This window comes from Strix uralensis, chromosome 4 (assembly GCF_047716275.1).
Source record: "Strix uralensis isolate ZFMK-TIS-50842 chromosome 4, bStrUra1, whole genome shotgun sequence".
In the NCBI taxonomy this organism is placed as follows: Eukaryota; Metazoa; Chordata; class Aves; order Strigiformes; family Strigidae; genus Strix; species Strix uralensis.
This window is the reverse complement of record NC_133975.1, coordinates 108,083,343-108,102,096: the sequence shown is the minus strand read 5'-3', so window position 1 is coordinate 108,102,096 and position 18,754 is coordinate 108,083,343. Positions and strand designations below refer to the sequence as shown.

Below are 18,754 nucleotides of genomic sequence, written 5' to 3'. Positions count from 1 at the left end.
GGGAGAACAATTATTTTTCATGGGCAGTATGCCCTGTTTCAGAGATCTGAAGAGATCTTTATCTTAGAACACAGCACTGACCCTATCACTGACTGCGGGTCCTGGGGTCATCTGAGGTAGAGTGTGTAGGAGAGCATGTTCTCCAGTGGGCTCTGGAGTGTTTGCTCCAGGAGCTTTTCGAGATCTCTCTGATGGCAAACTCAGGCTTACCTCTTGGGCTTGCTTCTCACCATGGTCTGGTGGGCCACACAGTTCAGAGCTTGGTTCTCACAAAAATTAGGACAGATGGCTATGTGTCAGTTCTCCAGTTACCCTACAGAGTGCTCAGAGAATTGCATTGTATCCACAAATATGTGGCTGGCCGGCTTGCTTTTCCCTCCCTTGCAGAGTCCTCTGATGGAGAGAGGAGTATGATGGCCATCTACCTCTCCCTGTCAAATACATAGGTTCTGTGGACCACTTCTTAGTGGGGAAGAGATCCCACTTCACATGTGGTTCAACCTTCTTTTTTCCTCTCCTCAGCTGGTTCCCCAGTCACTGCTCAAAAGCACTGCCCAAGCTGCTGTAGGCAATGGCCAGTGAGTGTTCTGCATAGCCATTCTGCAGTGGTGATGTGGCCCTCCTCCCAAAGTCCAGGTGCCATCCATCAGGGGAGGAGACCATGCAACCAGTCTCTGACAATATTATCCAGTACCAACTACAGTTGCACAAATTTGTCAGGTTCATACTTCTTACTGAGACTTTGGCATATCTTTGGGCTCTCTGTATTCTTGTTGACAGTTTTCCAGTTTCCACTGCAGGCTGGGAACTCCTCACAGGTGTATGAGCACAGCATACTTGTCATTGTGCTCTACTTGGCTTATGATCATAGTGGCATCTGGCATGGAAGAGGATATTGTAACTGTTGTTTTGTTTTAAATACATAAATGCCTATCTTTGCAGTTAATGCCTTTAAAGTCATAGTGTATGTCATATAGCCTCACTGGAATAGTTTCTTGCACAAGCCATAGCTGGTTACTTTGAAAGTTAGACCAGGCTCCTCTCACACACATGGGATGTAGCACTACCCTATTCTTACGCTTTTCCCTAGATATCTGTCATTGGTCTCTGTTTACAGCAGCACAGACTTCAAGATTAATTGTTTAGATGTTTTTATTCAGGCTACTGTTCCAGAGTTGAGTCTGTTCTGGGACTGCACATTCAGTGACTGTTAGGCAGTGTAGGAAAAAAGTTGTCGAGCTAGATTGACATTTGGTCTGACCCAGTACAGTTCTTGTATCTTCCATCTCCCTTTGTTGAGTGAATTTTGCAGAATATCTTGTAGGTCAGCGTATTTCTTCTGGTTTAGTCAAAGAAGGGGAATGTCTCGCTTGAAGACCCACCTTAAAGAACCTTTCTCTTTGTAGTCACCAGACATTTGGCTTTTTCTCTTCCATTGACATGGAGGTAGCCTTTCCATTTGGCTTTTCCAAGCATGAAAGGTCTACCCAGAGGGTAAATCACATCTGTGACAACAAGTAAAGATCCACTGTCTGTTTTTATTCACCTCCCCCATTGCATTGTTGGAGCTTTTACATTCTATTGGCTGAAAGAGAAACAAAAACTTAATTAAGTCTATTGATAATAAAAACCAATATCTCACAAAGGCAGGGGCTGAGGAAATGTGTACTTGAATATGCGGTTAGCAAAAAAAACAGTGATAGCAGCCCAAGGAGACACTTAGTTTGTAGGTGGTTTGATTTTTCTGCATTTTGCCTTAGAATAGTGCTGTGTTTGCTGGAAATGGGAAAAATGAAAATGAAGAAAAAGGAAGAGATCCGTTAGTGAAAATACTAACCCGTGTCCCTAGAGAATGTTGTTTTCTTTTAGATTTACAGTGGTAAAATAACATTTCAAAGTAGATGAAGGGCTATTTCTACCCAATTTATGAACTACAGTCTGATTTAAAGGTTCCTTTGTTGTTATAGCTGCCTCTTTCTGCTTCTGAATAACCTTCAAGAGTGCAGTGAGTTCAGAAATGACATAAACTTAGTGAGATGTTAACATTATATGGATATTTCGTGTTCTGCTACTCTGTGAGTACAAGGTTGTGATGGCTTAAAAAGTTGAATCTGGGACACTGCTGAACGCTTGCATGCATATAAAAATACATAGGGAGCCATCAGCCAGAATACACAAATACATGGAAGAGTACATATCCATTGATTAAAGTTGTGATGAAATAGTGTGTTCTAAGAAGTACCTCTTGTGTCTCTTCTCCTTAGGCCAAATCATGGAGCTTACTACCTACAAAAAGCAATAGATCTCAAGGTAGGAGTCTAAAGTTGAGTGGAGATTCACAAGGTTGGAAGAGACCTCTGAAGATCATCTAGTCCAAGCTCCCTGCTTAGAACAGGGTCAATTTGAGCAGGCTGTTCAGGACAACGTCCAGTCACGTTTGTGAATTATCTCCAAGGATGGACACTCCATAACCTGTTCCAGTGTTTGGCCACCATCACACTAAACTTTTATTTTCTTAAGTTTAAATGAAGTTTCCTGTGCTTCAGTGTGCCCATTGCCTCCTGTCCTGTCACTGGATACCACTGAGAAGAATCTGGTTCTGTCTTCTTTCTCCCATCAGTAATAAGATCCCCCCTGAGCCTTCTTTTCTCCAGGGTAAACAGTTCTACCTCTCTCAACCTCTCCTTCTATGATAGGTGCTTCAAGCTATTTGTGGCCCTCTACTGAGCTTGCTACACTGTGTTCCTGTCTCTTGTGGTGGGGAGCCCAGTGCTGGATGCAGCACTCCAGGTAGGACCTCACCAGTGCTGAGCAGAATGGAAGGATCACCTTCCTCAACCTGCTGGCAATGCTCTCCCTCATCCAGTCCTGGAGGCCATTTGTCTTCTTTGCCACAAGGGCATATTGCTGGCTCATGTTCAGACAGGATCCCTAGATTCCTTTCTTCAGAGTGGCTTTCCAGCTAGTTGGCCCCAGCCTGTACTGGTGTATGGGGTTATTCCACCCTAGGTCTGGGATTTGACATTTCACTCAAATTTCATGAGGTACCTATTGCTCCGCTTCTTCAAACTGTTAGGGTCCTTCTGACGGCAGCAGAACCATTTGTGTGTCAACCACTCCTCGCAGTTTTTTTACCATCTGCAAAACTGCTGAGAGTACACTCTGTCCCATTGTCCAGATCATTAATGAAAATGTTAAATACTACTGGCCCCAGTATCAACAGTGGCATACACCATTAGTGACAGGCCTCCAGCTGGACTTTCTACCGTTGATCACAACCCTTTGAGTGTGACAGTGCAGCAAGTTTTCAGTCCACCTCACTATCCATTTATCCAGCTCATGCTTCATCAGGTTCTGAGGAATTTCAAAGACAGTAAACAAATGCCAAGTATGAATAGGAAAGCAAATCCTCATTCTTGTAAGATCTATAATATATTTATCAGATGGGCTGTAACAAAGTGTTTCTGCTGAATTAGTTTGATTTTCAGTTTACAGAGAAATTCACAATTCCTGCTTTGCTATTTCTGCATGGATGAGGGCAGTGTCAGGTTTATTTTGTTATGAAGACAGAATTGATCAATATTCCCTGCATAGCTGATTCAGAGTTCTGCTGTCATATAAATTATTTGGTTATTTGTACTTCATGTAGCTAAGCCATCTCTAGAAAGGTGTGTAAACAATATTAATAAAATCAATTATGTGAGAATTTCCCCCCAACTTTTAAAATACTTTGAACAATTTAATTGCCCTTTTTGCCAGATCAGATCATGAGTGAGTTCATGTGAGTAAACTCATATTACTGTATCACTCAGAGAGTTTTGCATGAGATTTCTGTGCAGAATAAACAGCAGAAACTGAATTAGTGCAAGGTCCTGAATCTTTCTGAAAGCACTTACTTGGTATCCTAATCTTCTGTCTGGGAGAAATTAAGAACTGTTTCTATGACCCATCTAACTGAGCAACAGCTAGATCTCAAAGAACCAGCTCCTCCAAAATGTGTGGGAACTGTCCACACACTTTGATGCTTTCCAAGTGAATTTTTCACTGTCTCCCCTGGCCCTGTTGATGGGATTGTGAGGTTGTCTGCAGAAGTACATCACTGCTGTTTGTTAAGAGATTCTGAGGGTTAAGTACACTGAACTGGGGCTTTCTGTCTTTCCCAGGACTGGGCATGTGAAGTGTCTGGGCTTGAGAAATCAGCACCTCAGACCCACTAAATCCTTCTATGTACTCAGCAAAGTATTTGCCTTCCTTCGATGAGTGGTGCCCAACAAAAAAAATACCAGAAACAGGAAGAGCATCTTTCTGTCTGCCTTAACATACATTTCTTTGTCTCCAGGCCCTCCTGGCTCCTTTTTACATTCCAATCTTAATCTTGAGCATCTGACATGTCTCCAAGAGTTCCTGAGATGCCAAACTCCTCTCAACTCTAGAAAACTTCAGCCCATTTTTCTTTGTTTTAATTAACCCATCTTTACCTTTCTGAAATATTTCCTTAAGTAGGCTTTCTGTCATTAATTTTTCTTTTTATTTATGTGGCCCTAGGACATCAGGGAGGACCATCAGAGGGAAATTGTGACTCTTCTCCTTCACCCAGAATTTATGTTTTTGTTGGAACATAAAATACATGAGTGAAGTTGTCTCAGTATCAAAAACAGAGGTAGAAGGGTCATTTCTCAGAGGAGATCTCTTTCATAATCTATGAAGAGATCTAGATACCGTGTTTGTGGCATAAGAAGGGCATATGGGGCTGGCACCTTTAAATTCTTTTGTGTCCATTTTAAACATACCCATTCAAACTCATCCCTGGTGTCTTTAACCTTCACAGAGCTTCATACAAATAAATTTGATCCACCATAACATAAATAACCATTGTGAGGGCACTTGTAATCAACCTACAGCAGGCCAACAGCAGAGACTTTCAGCACAAAGATGATAAACAAGAGCACATAAGCTCAGGTTAGCTGTTAACTCCAAGCTTTTACATTTCCAGCAGTAGAACATCAGTGGGAGTTAGAAGGATGTATAGAGTCTCTCAGAGCACTGCCAAGGCAAGGATTTATCTTGTAATTTACAGTTTAAAGCTTTATAGACAAGTGAGTATTGTCAGTTAGTGATGTTGGCTATTCATTGGCAACTCATGTAATTTTCCTTGTCACAAAGATTGCTGCTTGCTATTTTAAAATGATACTTCTGGCTCTCAAACTTGGGAGTGGGAATCTGTTCATGTTTAGGTGTTGGATGATATGATTGAAACACTTCTGTCCTCAAATGGAAGAGAAAGGTCAAAAACCTTTGAAAACACTTCTTCCAGGAAGATAATGCAATGCAGATGGCTCTGAAACAAGCCTCATGTTAAGACATCCTGCTTTTGGAAAAGGACTGTGCTTGAGTATTGCAACTCTGGCCCATCTCTGTTTTCAAGACCACTGCAGCTTCAGGCATTAGTTAGACACAGTGAAAGAATATAACGGGCCTGATGTGTGAAAGCCTGCAGTGAGCAGTGGTATCATGAGCTCCTGCAGCCAGGCTAAGGTGGTACTCAAGCAGGAGGAATGCAGAAGCAGTGCTGCTGTTCCAGCTGCCAGGAGGTGCTGCTCTGCAAATAACCTCTCTTGCTCTCCTCTTCCTGTCACCCAGACTGGGGTAGAGGAGCCTGCAATTAGTGGCTAGTGCTTGAAGTATTCAAGGTTAGGCTTAGGCTTAGGTCAGGCTCCACATGTCTTCTGAGTCAGCAGAAGAACTGTTCTCAGGGATGATCACATATTGCTCACCAAGCAGAACTCAGAGACTTTTGTAACCTCACATGCTTTACCTTTAGCAACCCACCAAGCACAGCATGTATGGACTCAATTAAATCTCTCCAGCTGTGATCCTCACACCAAACAGCTATTTACTGCTGACTTGAACAGCTCTCACCACTCTCCAGTAAGCACTGACCTGAGCACCTCTAGTACCCACTGGTTTAAGCACCTCTAACCAGCTTTCCTTCTACTGTGTGTCTCAGCTTTCTCTATAGATATGCAGGGCCTGCCTGCATATCCCTTTGTACTAATGTACACAACCCTTTTTATCAATGTAGAAGACAATGGAAAAGTTATTGGAAGTGCTTGAATGGATGCTGACCTAGCCTTGTGACTGCCTCACCCCTTATACTAGAAGCCTGAGGCAGAGTACATTGGCCACACACTAAGATTTGTAGGTTATTTGTAGGATTAAATTTCTTTTTATAACATTCTCAATATTTCAGATAGAGCTGATCATAACTTGATAGCTATGTAAATGTCTGTTGACAAACCAGTAGCGTACCTTCTGTGCAATGGGGAAGCCAGTCCCAAACAGTAGTTCTGGTGTCGTGTTAATGCACAGCTTTTAAGGTACACAGTCATTTCCATTCCTCTTTGTTAATGCCCATTGTCAACTTTTCTGCTGCAGTTTAGGGAGCAAGAAGTTAATTCTCTGCTTATTCGAGAGTAGTGAGATGGAGCAGTGGGAGTAGGCCTGTTGAGTCTCTCTGGGGGGATGTAGGCAAGATGCTGGTGGAAGCTTTGCAGGACTGGTTCAGGTAGAAAAACATGGATGAAAATTTCACTTGGCAGAAGACTTTTGCTGCTGAATCGGTTAATCTACTTCCCCGGATCAGAACTGAGCAGGACAGAAAACATTTTGAATTTAAGAGTAAGGTAATCTTCCTGGCCAAAAGCTCAACTCAGTTGTAAGGGCAGAACACACTGTACAAAGCTAGGGAGGGCAGTGATTAACAGAACATTAAAATATAAAAAGGTCTGGGTGGCTAGTCTTGGATTACTTAACGGTTGGAAAGTTGCTTCTTGTCTTTCTGATTCCACTAAAGTGAAATAAATGGCGGCCAGCTGGCAGAATATCAAGCCTATGCATTTAAGTGCACAAATTGTTAAAATACATAGGGTAGAATCTGGGGTGCAGAAGTTATGAGATCTTTGGGTATTTGTACAAAGTTTTTGTCTATATGCTGAATGTTTCATGGGAATAACAATTTGAAACACAGAATTTCTTCCTCAGTCTGCATCATATGTTGTTAGTGTATGTCTAGGCCAGCATAGGTGGTCAGAGGGAAAGCAGGGAGCCTTAGCACAGCAGATTGTACCCCTGACCAAAGAACTGGTTCAATGACAGGCCATGGGAGCCCCCACAACCTATGAAATGTAGCAGAAAGCATGTTTTCTTCTCTCTGGGAGGCTGAGCTCCTGGCAAAGAAAGCACGAGTCACCTTCTGTTGATACTGGTCTCACTGTGTGGCCAATGAAGCAGATGACTGCACTCATTTTGCTACAGTCCTATTTTGTCATTGCAATGTATTTTTTAGGTTAAACTGAAAGCACCTTCTCCCTTCCCTCTCCCCAAATACAGTGCCCAATCTTTTGTTAAATTGCACATGTAAAACCTGGCTATCGGCAATTCACCTGTCCCTGGCTCAATCTCCTTCTGCTTGTTGTGAGAGGCCCATCCATGATGTAATGGGGAGAAGGCAGGGAGAGACTGTTGTGTTCAGTGCTTTCAAAGGACCTCTCTGCTGTTTTCTACTGAGGTAGAATCAAAGGTGGGGACACTCTCTGTCATCTAGTGGCAACTCACTACATTTGCTTCCGAGTCTCTATGTTGAACTGGGCTTAGCAGCACTGTTTCATCTTGTTTAGTGTTGGGGTTTTTTCCTGAGATCCAGCTGGGATCCAGCTGATGTTGCTCCATAAAGGTAGGCAAATACTGAGAGTAGATCAGGATTATTCAGAAAAAATCTGAAATGCATTTGTCTCTTCAGTGTCCTTTTGTTGGTTTTGAAACTATGTTGTTGTGAACAAGTTGGCCAAAAGATCGCATTGCAAAGAGTGAGTTTAATGTGGAATGGTTCCACAAAGTGAACCTGGAGCTTCTTGGCAACAAATCTATTCCAAAACGACATTATTTTTTGCTGGAGAATAGAAGTAAGATTAAATGCATTACAAAATGCATGTAAGGAACTCATTGTACGTAGGCTCCAGATCAAGACTGTTCCCATGAATTATTCAGTGGATTATTTTACTTGAATAAAAGTTGATAACAAGGGATGGGGGTGAGCTATCAGATGTTTGGAGACAATTCACTAAGGTGAATTTTATCTTTGTGTTTGCTTGATTTTGCTTAGTTTCTCTTCTGTGAGAAAATTTTAGTGTAGTCCTGTGAATAAGGGCCATGGGACTCCTATTAATCAACTTCCACAAGTTTTTATTCCTTTATGAACTTCTATAAAACCACTTCATTTTTTAAATTACTTTTATTACAGTTGTGATTGTTTTCATTATGGGAAGCAGTGGACTAAGAGAAAATTGTGGGATTATAAGTGACAGATCTGAAGCAGAGAGGGAACTTTTAATTGAAAGATTAGTATTGAAGGTTTCTATCACTTGTGACCAGGAATTGGTTTGGGAAAAAGTTAGAGAGAGTGGGATACTGAGGAAAATGAGGGAATTTGGGAAGGATTAATAGTTTTCTTGTCAAAGGAGACCTGAGAAATATGCAGCCTGAACTGTCTAGTCCTTCATATTAAAAAAAAAAAAAAAAAAAAAAAATTAGTCTTTTTCCAGGGAAAATACAAACAGATGTACCCTGATTCTGCCACCAAGATCAAACAACTTATCTTTGTGTTTCAGTTTCTTCTCTGCAAAATGAGGGTAAGGATATCAGGCACTTTTTGTAAGGTGGTTTGAGAACTGTAGCTTTAAGTGCAAGCAACAAAGGAGTACTCTCCTTTGATGCTGAATGCTCAGCATGATGCAGGACTAAGAAGTTGCTTGCTAAATGATGGTGGGATTTAGGAGCATATGACAATCACAAATAATAACATTTGTGATTTTACAAAAATTCATGTGATTTATTCTATTTCCTTCTGTGTTTTTTTTTCCCCCATGAAATCAGGCAATTGCTTTTTCCAGTGCTGAGGTATAAGATGCAAATCTGATTCTGATGAAACATTAGCCTATGGTCTCTTGATGAATGATCAAAACAGGTACCAAAGTTCAGGTTATTTTCAATGTTGTTTCTGTGGAATGATTTTTAAATGCCTAATTTTGGACTCAATTATTTATATAATATGCTAAATAAAAAAAGCACTTACTGAATTTACCTTTGTTTATCTTTATAGTTGTTTTCAAAAAAAAAAAAAGATTCATATTCACTGTGAAGAATTCAATTAGTAGCTTTTACTTTGATTTTTTCAGGTCTGTTGGTACCCCTTGTCTCCTTAAGCTATTGCACATAAGAATACAGTTCACATGGTACTGTCTTAATAGCTCTGCTTTTTCCCAGAAGCATCAGATCTCCTGTGTGCGTGTTGTAAAGGCCCCTTCTGTGTGAGTGTGGATGGATTTTACAGGTATTTGTGGATGTAGGGATAGAAATAGACACCAGAAAACAGCAAGTGAAAGAGTGGAAAAGTGTGTGCTGAGAGGTCATGTCTGAAAGTCTCCCAAAACCTGATAAGCTCCAGAGGTTAGTAATGCTGTTGAATCCACAAGCATGGGTATAAGCATGTGAGTCAGCCAAATCTGTTGAAGAACACCAGCAAACACCAGGATCAACAGAGTGATGCGTGACTCACACTGCATCTGAGACAGTGGTGGCTGCTATCTGCAGAGAGGAACTACAGGTATATATATATACACACCAGTTGAAACAAGGGAACGATTGAAGCACTTTCTGAACACCTGCCTGGAAGCCCTTGTTGTAGCAGTACAATCCTCTGCTTCTGATGAAATGGCTGGGGTTGGCCTCCCAGCTGTTTCTCCAATCTGGTAACTACAAGTTAGTGTGTTGACGTGCATGTGAGTGAGCTGTATGAAGTCCATGTAGTGTGTCTAGTTATCTGCTATTAAAAATAATGAACAGCTTGATTTTATTATTAATAACAGCTTTATTAAGAAAAAAGTGTTCTTGTAAATATGGGTTGTGATCTCTGTCTTCCTCCAACTTGATACTGTCAGGGAAAGGAAAATTTTCAACATATGCACTGAGTAATCCAGGCACACTGATAAATCTGTGTAAGTTCCGCAATGATTCCTGGCTGGTAATGAGGCCAGAACCAGCCTGGAGGGCCAGTCAGGGAACTTCTGCTGGCATATACAGGGTCTGTATGTCATGGATGAGGCCTGCTGGTAGTTTTGTTCATATACATACATAAAATTAAATTTATAGGCTTATTTAGACTAGTCGGGTTATTTTAATGGGTGCCACATTTCCTAAGTGCTAAGATGTGGAGTATTTTTTGGATTTGGCAAGCTGAATTTTGGATAAGAATCAAAATATATTAATAATTTTCAATAAAATATTAAGATTTTATTAAAATACCTGAAATATGTTAGGCACAGCGTTTGCATTTTCAAACTTTAAAAAATTTTATTAAAATACAGGCATTTTATTAGTAGTTGGCAATTTGATTATTGGATACCTAAATTGTGAAGACCAGAAGCAAGAATGACATGATGGAGAACAGAAAGTTTTACATGAAAGGAGGAAAGATATCAACAGGTGAAAATAGTCTTGGAACATATGTGGCAATAGACTGGAAGACCTAGGCCTAAGTTTGCCACATTTTGGCAGTGGTAGATATTCTCTTCTCTCTAGCTCTTACATGTGACTGGAAACAGGAATACTAGTTTCCTTCTTTCTCGGTTCCCAGGTGAGTTTCAACTGTCATTGAGTTAATGCATATGAAGAAAATAATCTCTCTTCACTTTATAGCTAGCAATAGTGAAACTAATTAAGGCATATTTTTCTGTACAACAAAAGCTGAAAATACTGGGACAATGGAAATACAAGCTTTTGTTCTGTTGTGAAGACTGGAAATATACTTGTCATGAATAATGATGTTTTATAGAAATGGAAGACTATTATGTAAATTTGTATTTGTCAGAGCTGCAAAATGGAGACTAAGTACCAGCTATGCTGGCAGTGTTATGCAGATCTGTGATTATAAAAGGCTGAATTCTGTAGAGCACACCAGTGCACAAAAGACAGGCTGGTTGGAGGAAAAACTCAAGACTTTTATTAGCTGCAAAGACAGTTCATTCAAAGAGGTGTTCAGTCTGCTGGGAATATCTGTTTCACCCTAGGCAGGCTTTTACTGTATGCTTCAGATAGGGCATAGTTTTAGCAGTCCCCTGAAAATTTTAAATCTGCATGAAACATGGCACAAGCTTGCAATGACAGTAGGATGGCTTTTGGGAGATCATAGAGCAGCTTTTAAAATTCAAGTGCTGTGACTGTATCCATCAAAAAAAAAAATTTTGTGGTGAAATCATTATCCCTAAATTTTAATGGAAAAAGTAAAGCCTGTTAGTTCTCCAGACCTTTACAGCAAGATTTCCATTGACTTTGAGGCAAAGATTTTGCTCAGTAATAAAACCAGTAACTGATTCAGTCTTTACAGTTATTACTTGTTTGTGTTTTGCTGAAAGGTGATCTAGCAAAGTGGAACATGTCTCTACAATTCTCAGTACGATGCTTATAAAGAGCCATTTATGGATTACCCTAAAAATCAAGGAAAAAAATATGCTATTTTGTTAGCTAAAGATTTAATTTTCCTTTTACTATTACCCTTATAATGCAAACACCTTACAATTATTGGAATTATTCATGATTTGAAAAGCTGTGTAAGACAGAGGAAAAGCTAATTTTCTTATTACCTCTTTCTCTCTTATTCACTTCACCCTCGTGTGAATTAACACTAGACACCAGAGCATCAAATGTGATATTAACTGGTGGAGGATGTTATTTTCCTCATATTGCTCACCTATTGTAATCTTCATTGAAAAAAAACAGTAGAATCCAGTTCTCAAGACAAAGCCCTTCACTGACAAAAAGTCAATATTATTTCAGGATCTTCCCCCTGACTGATCAAGACACTTTAGGAAACTGAGCAGAGATAAAACTTGCTGCAGACCTCAGAGTGAGTAAATGCTTCCCTGAGTGAATAATTCCAGTGTTCATCAGCTCAAAGACATTTAATGTGTGGCAGAACTGTGAGGAGAGAGACAGTGGTGTCTGAGAAAACCAGGTTAACCCCATAAAGGGAGCTCTCGGGCAATAACAGGTTGCATTACCTTTTGTGATGGCTACAGCTGATCCTTCTCCTGGCCCTTACTTTATACACTTCCTCCTTGAATAAAAATTATCAAGTGCATACATATTCAGGAGAAAGGGTTAAATGTTTGCTAAGTTGCTAATATAAAATCTTCATAACCTATTTGAGACATAAAGGTCTAAAGTATTGTACTCTTTAGAAGTAGAAAAGCCATGTTTTTCCAACATGTATAACTGAATTCAAGTTCTTCATCTTCCAGGCTTGCAGTTTGAGTGTGCTATTCCAAGAAATAGAAGATGAGCACAAGGGAGGAAGGAGAGAACTGTTGACACCAAAATCACAGATTTGCTCATCCTCCTTTGTTCTGGGACAAGCATCATACTTAAAGAAATAATTTCTCCTTTGTCTTCCTTTACAAATCAAATTAATACACAAAGCATTCTTTGCTGATGCTCTTATTCTGTCAGCTTCTTATCTGTAAGTTTGTGGTCCCCAAGACAGATTAGGATATTGGTGCTCTGCACGTCCTTGTGAATCAAAAGACCTTCAGCTTTGTGGGATCTAGCCTGCTTTTACTTAAGGGAGGCATTGCTGCAATTGTATTTCAGGTTTCTTCTATATTTTTCCCACATGATTGTGCTTTGAGACTGGAGACAAGTCCATGATGAGCTATGGAGGGTGGGAATTTGGTGACTGATGACTCTGAATTTCTTCTGCTGTTGTGTGGGTCTGTAAAAAGAGAAAATCTCAGCAGAGCATGCTGGTCAGTAGCAAGGTGAAGTTTGAATAGGGTGATAGGGCCCTTCCAAGTCTTGTGGTACCTGTCTGTCTGAGTTAAATGACACCTAACCTTGGTCAGGCCTGGAAGGACACTTTTTGTTCAAAAAAAGAAAAAAATGTACACGGTGATAAGACCATTTCCTTTCTCACAGCGTCTCCTTTAATGTCAGGCCTGAAATATGAAGTCATTAGGGGATATTAAAACAGTGCTGACAAACTAATTAACAAAAGACATTACGCCGGATGGGCTCAATTTATCCTTTTTAATGGTTCTTATAAATGGGTGCCGCCAATTAAAATTAATAAAGATTTACCAGCGATTGCCCAGCATACACTGTTAAGGAGCTCCACTGAAGGTCGCCTTAAAGTCAGCCTTGTCAAAGCTGCAAGTTCAGCTCCCAATACCAAACCACGCTGAGTTACTCTCAGTTATGTTTTCCCAGGCAGTTTCTCTATCTTTGTATTTGGCTGAAGTTTATACACTTCTCTCTATAAACTCATCCATCTGTTGACTCTATTAACAAATATGTCCCCCATGCACTATTAGATTTGTCACAGTTTCACAAAGGAGAATCTCAACAGTCAGTATAATGAGAACTTTGTTATTTCCAATCTGTCTGTTATGAAGAAAATCTTGACATACAGCTTTCTTTTTAAACCACTCTTTATTTTCTTACTGTCAAATTAAGGTACAGCAGTGTCCTGGCTCAGGGGCAGAGTACAGATCAAGAATGCCCTGTGTGGCTGCAGCTTTGTTCAGCCTAAACCAGATTGAATTCTGCCAGGCCATGCTCTTACAGCTGCCAGCGTTCTACCATGTTTGTTGCTCATGTTATGCAAGCAAGGAAGTTTAGGAATTCATCCTTATACTTGGATGACAGTGAGAGCCTTCATGTTGAAAGAGTTTCAGCCAGCTATGTGGGAAATTAAAACACTGGCTTGTGTAGGTGATTAGGCATTAAAAATATGAATTAGGAATGCACCAAGGGAGAAGTCTGCTAATACCCCAGTGACTAAAAATTGATGACAAACAGTAACTATTTTGCAACCAGTCCACTAACAGGGAAACAGCTAGGAAGACTAGCCATGCAGCCACTAGCCTGACTGGCTCATCTCTGAGATTTTGCCCTCCATTTCCATTTTGCAAAGCAGCGAGGCAGGTAAACTGTCTGAATGCCATTCTTTTCTCCCTTACTTTCCTGGAAACAAATGCTGTCAGAAAGACTGCTGTAAGTGGCTAGATGGGGATGCAGCTGTAGCTTGTGCTGGGCTGTGTTGGCAGGTCCATCCTGATCTCTGTGTCATGGGAAGGTATTGACTGGAATGGACAGGAAACAAGACTCTGTGGGAGAAGGTGGAAATGTCTACTTGAGAATGGAATGATTTGGCGCAATCTTTTGGTGTTGCTGCTATTAAGGATTCCCCAGAAGGCAGCACTAAGGGACATCTGCTGCTGTTTTCTCATGTATACTTAGGACTAGATCCCCAATGGGAGATGGCAAGAACATGCTAACGCTTTTGGAGAGTAACAAACAGTTCCAGGTTCATTACTCTTCAGTGCCTGGTAAACGATTGCTGTATGCTGGAAAGAAGAGACCAGAAATGGTATCCTCTGTTCTGCTCTATCATTTCTTTGTAAAAATACTGATGAAGCACAGTAAATTAACAGTTCAAAAAAGGAAAGAGACCCATAGGAGCAATGGTAAAGGCACTGTTACATGAGTTAGAGAAACAGCTCAACTGATTTTGTGGGAAGCCACCGGAGATTGCCACAACCAGGGTAAAGTGACCCTGCTGGGTCAGCTGATGAAACTCCAGGGAAATGAGAAGGATTAAATCTGTGAGAACTTCAAGAGAGCTGAAGCTTCATGTTGTTATATAACTGTACCTACCTCACTGGAACTAGCTTCTTTCTTTACTTTTGCAACCTCACTCCCCCACTTTTGAGTATGCTAAGCACATAGAGGAGATCTATACAGTATATTCCAGGACTGAACACATCCTCCTTGTGAAGCTTAAAGGACAGAATAACAGAGAAAATATTTTCAGATTTTCTGGAGGGGAAGAGAGGAAGAGGATATGAAAGAAAAGAAGGAGAAAAAGAAGGAATAAAATCAAGGAGGAATTGGAGAGAAAACTAAACCAAAACATTGTTATCGAGTAGTCTTTCAAATTGCTTTTAACCCTTGCGCCAGATTTTAGTAACTCCTCTAGATGAACATTCACTGATTTTTTTCTTCACTTACAAGCAGTATTCTTTGGCAGAAAGGTACATTTTTTTTTCCTGCTAATAAGTATGATACATTGGGACTAGGGGGCAGACTTTGGATTTTGGAAGCAAGTTCTCTGCTCTATTGAAACAAGCCAACTGCAGGATTATATGTTTAGAAATGTGAGTCCTTCCAGGGTTTTTCAGGAATGACTTGTGGGTTCACCCTGCCTCAATTTCTGTATTTATTTCTATTGTATTTGCTGTGTGAAAAGACATCAGACATAGGTCTGGAGCAGAGACAGGATACAGTTGATGGAATCTGTGAAGCCATGTATTCTGAGCAGAGAAAGGCTAAATCTGTTACCAGGCTTCCTGTAGAGTAAAGCTCTCATCTATGGCTAAATCTGATCATTTTGAAATACATCTCATTACAGAACCCTCAGAATTCCTCTTGAGCTGTCTGAACCTAAACGACCCAGTAACAGCAACACCTATGAGACCAGTTGCCCAAAGAAAATTCTCTGTTGGATTGCCTAGTAAGTTGATATTTAAGTTGATGACAAGAAGGTATTTGCACACCACTTCAGCACTGATTTTAGTAATATGCAGAATCTGTACTCTTTCTATTCCACTTGGTTCTGTAGTGTTGCAAATATCCTTGAAATAAGTCTTTTGTTGAATCAAGTTCCTACCTTGTGTCCTATTACACTTAATGTCATGGGACGATAAATTGTTTAGTGTCCCATAGTAAAATTTTGGCACAGATACTTATGGCAGAGGTCTTAATCTTTGTAAATCTCCTTAAATGTCTTCTCCTGTGCCAGCCTCTTGAATGACAGAAAACCTTTATATTTATCATAATGTGAATGGCTTTGTACTGTTTAAGGGTATTGCTCTTTCATAGACTTATTAATCTTGTTAAAATAACCACAGACCTTTGGGCTTGTGTTGCCTAATAATGGTGCTTAGAACAAAGACTGTTTATCTTCAGATAGTTAATTTTTCCTCTTCATTTTGTCTCCTCTCTCTATTTCTGATGCAAATGTAAGTAAGAGCATTGTGGTGTCCCTGTAAGCTGTTCCATGCTTGCTATTCAGTTTTTGTGTGACTCTGGAGAAAGGAAAATGCATCTTTTAATTTAAAAAGTATTCAGCTAATGGCAAGATATATGTATTTTGCATGCTGAAACTTCACTTACCTGATCCTCTAACTACCATGTAGTGGAGCATCTGCCTATCTGGGGCTTTGCATTTTTTCTATCCTTGTACTACTCAGTCTTCTTAAATTCCCAGTTGCTTTGCAGGTTTGTTTGAGCTAGATCCCCACTAAAATAACCAGGTTAAATGGGCAGGAAAAACAACAGAAGAGAACAAAAAGTGAAAAGCAGCAGAGCATTGTGATTTCAAATGGTCTAAATAGCAGGAAATAAAATACTCAGAATGTGAGAGATTTCACTTTCTCATCAAGTTTAGTTCATAAACCAGTATCATTTGGAGAGGCTATTCTGCATCTTTTTTTTGCTTCAGCTCCCACAGTGTGCAGAGCTGAGGGGACATAGTGATTAACAGTGGCAGTTCTCTCAGTACTTCTCTGGATCTTTCCATCCTGATGGGCCATATCACCTAAACTCTTTGTCATCCTGGAATCTCTTCATACAATGAACTTACAAAACCCCCTACTATTCAGGAACAGCCATATATAACCTGCAGTCACCTCTGGCTAGAAAGTGGCAGCTGTTCTGTAGCCCAAAACAAGACCATGCAACATTTAGAAAATAAGATCTGCAAATTATTTCACATCATCCTGCAAAGCAGCAGGATGATTTTGAAGAGACTGTGTAAGTATGCACAATAAAATCAACTCTGCTTTGTCTTTTAAAAAGGCACCAGATTTTGGCTCATATCTTCCCTGATAAATAGTACCATGTCTGACGGAGCGGGTGAGTCCTGCTTGTGAGCTGGGACATACCTTCAATATCTCTACTGTTTTACTGACTTCTTTTTTGCATGCCCCCAGATTTTTTTCAAATACTGCTGCCAATTGTCTCTCTTAACAGAAGATATTGGCAAGCTATTTGGTGCACAACTGAAGTTTGTGTAAATTTGGCTATGAGCTCTGATCCTCTCATATGCAGTGACTGCCAACCAGACTTATTCAGAATATCTTACAGGGGAATATTGGGGTGTATGTGTTGCAACCTGGTTCCAGGCTACTAAGCTTTGCAGTTTCCTCAAACAACCCTGCACTGAGGGATCACCAGCTTTTACCTGCAGTCTTGATGTACAGTACATTAATCGTGCCCTCCCTAATTCCTGCTTCAAGATAAATCTCTTGCGCTTCCATTATTTGGCTAATTGCTGTGGATTATATGGCAGTCAGGTGCTCTTTGGCAGGGAAAGATTAATGGAGGACATTTCCTTTGTTTTGATTTCATTTGCTAATTGCTGTGTGGAGAGGTGGTTATGTTAATTCATCCTCTCTCCCTGTTAGATAGCAGAGTTTTGTTTAGCATGTGCTGGAAAAGGAGTAGGTTGCCAGGAATCCTAAATGTTTCTTTGTCTTGCTCTGTGAATTTGGGAGGGGGGAGATCTTCAGGCAGTAGGTCAGTTTTATCACTGGGTAGATGGAGTGCTCATATGCTTATGTGCTTTTGTATGTTTCTATGCACAGGAAGTACTAATTATAGGTGCACTAAATGAGGAATAGAGAATTTTCTGCATTTTTGCTGGAGGCTGAATCATCTGGTTGGTGGTCTCATTGTATCTCTGTCAGACTCGTGGTAGAAAGTCAGAACCCCACTGAAAAACCTGGGCCTTTTAACTGAGCATGTACGTCACCATTCTGACCACTGGACACGATGCAGGGTCAGAGCCTGTCAGCAGCTAAGCATGCTTGCTCTCCCACTAAACTTGGGAATTAACTGCTGTTACTAGCTCTGGTACTATTAGGTAATTTTAAAAACAGCTGTCACCAAATGTGCAGTTCTCTCAACTTCAGATAGATGCAGAAGTCTGAGGGAACTGGCCAGATAATTGAGCCATTCACACCTGTTAGCCAGAAAGGAGTCCAAGCCATTCACTGGTGACTGAAAATTGCTGCCATCTGTTGCCTGTTCTTTGGCTTTTGCAAAGTGCCTTGGATGTCAGTCTTTCCTGCTGAGACAGATGTTCCCACTGCACATCTGCAATCAGGGATTTGTACTAATTGCACCTTTCCATTGATGGGTTCATCCACAGCCATGAAAAAATCCACCTTCACCGCAGCAGAGCTGCCTCAGAACAGAGATTTTATTGGAGTAACATTTGAAAGGCATAGTTGGGAGGAATCTGCCCAGTGCCTTCTATAATTTAATTGTTCTGTGAATAAATGAGACACCTCAGTCTCCAGAGCTATCAGCTTGACAGTTTTTACTAGAACAAAATTCTTTTGGTTCAGTGGCTGCAGCTATTAATTTAGGGATCCAGACATAAAGTCTTTATTATGGAAGACTGCCAGTCTTTCTACCAAGAAGGCTGTCAGCCAGTCCTCTTAGCTTGAGGAAGATGAACAATCTGAACATCTTTAGGTCTGCTTGTTTCAAAGAACTTTAGATTGAGAACAATAAAATCAACTCTGGATAGTGATAGAAATAATTGTGCTAAGTTGTTTATGTTTCTGATAGTTTGTAG

The 18,754-nt window shown here is 40.4% G+C and overlaps 1 long non-coding RNA gene across 1 annotated transcript; it reads left to right on the top strand.

Annotated features, from left to right (window-relative positions):
• Positions 1-4,633: 4,633 nt before the first annotated feature.
• Positions 4,634-17,993, top strand: LOC141943348 (uncharacterized). Its single transcript, XR_012628925.1, has 3 exons — positions 4,634-9,022; positions 15,521-15,622; positions 17,859-17,993. It is a non-coding gene; the product is annotated as an uncharacterized LOC141943348 (long non-coding RNA).
• Positions 17,994-18,754: the final 761 nt, after the last annotated feature.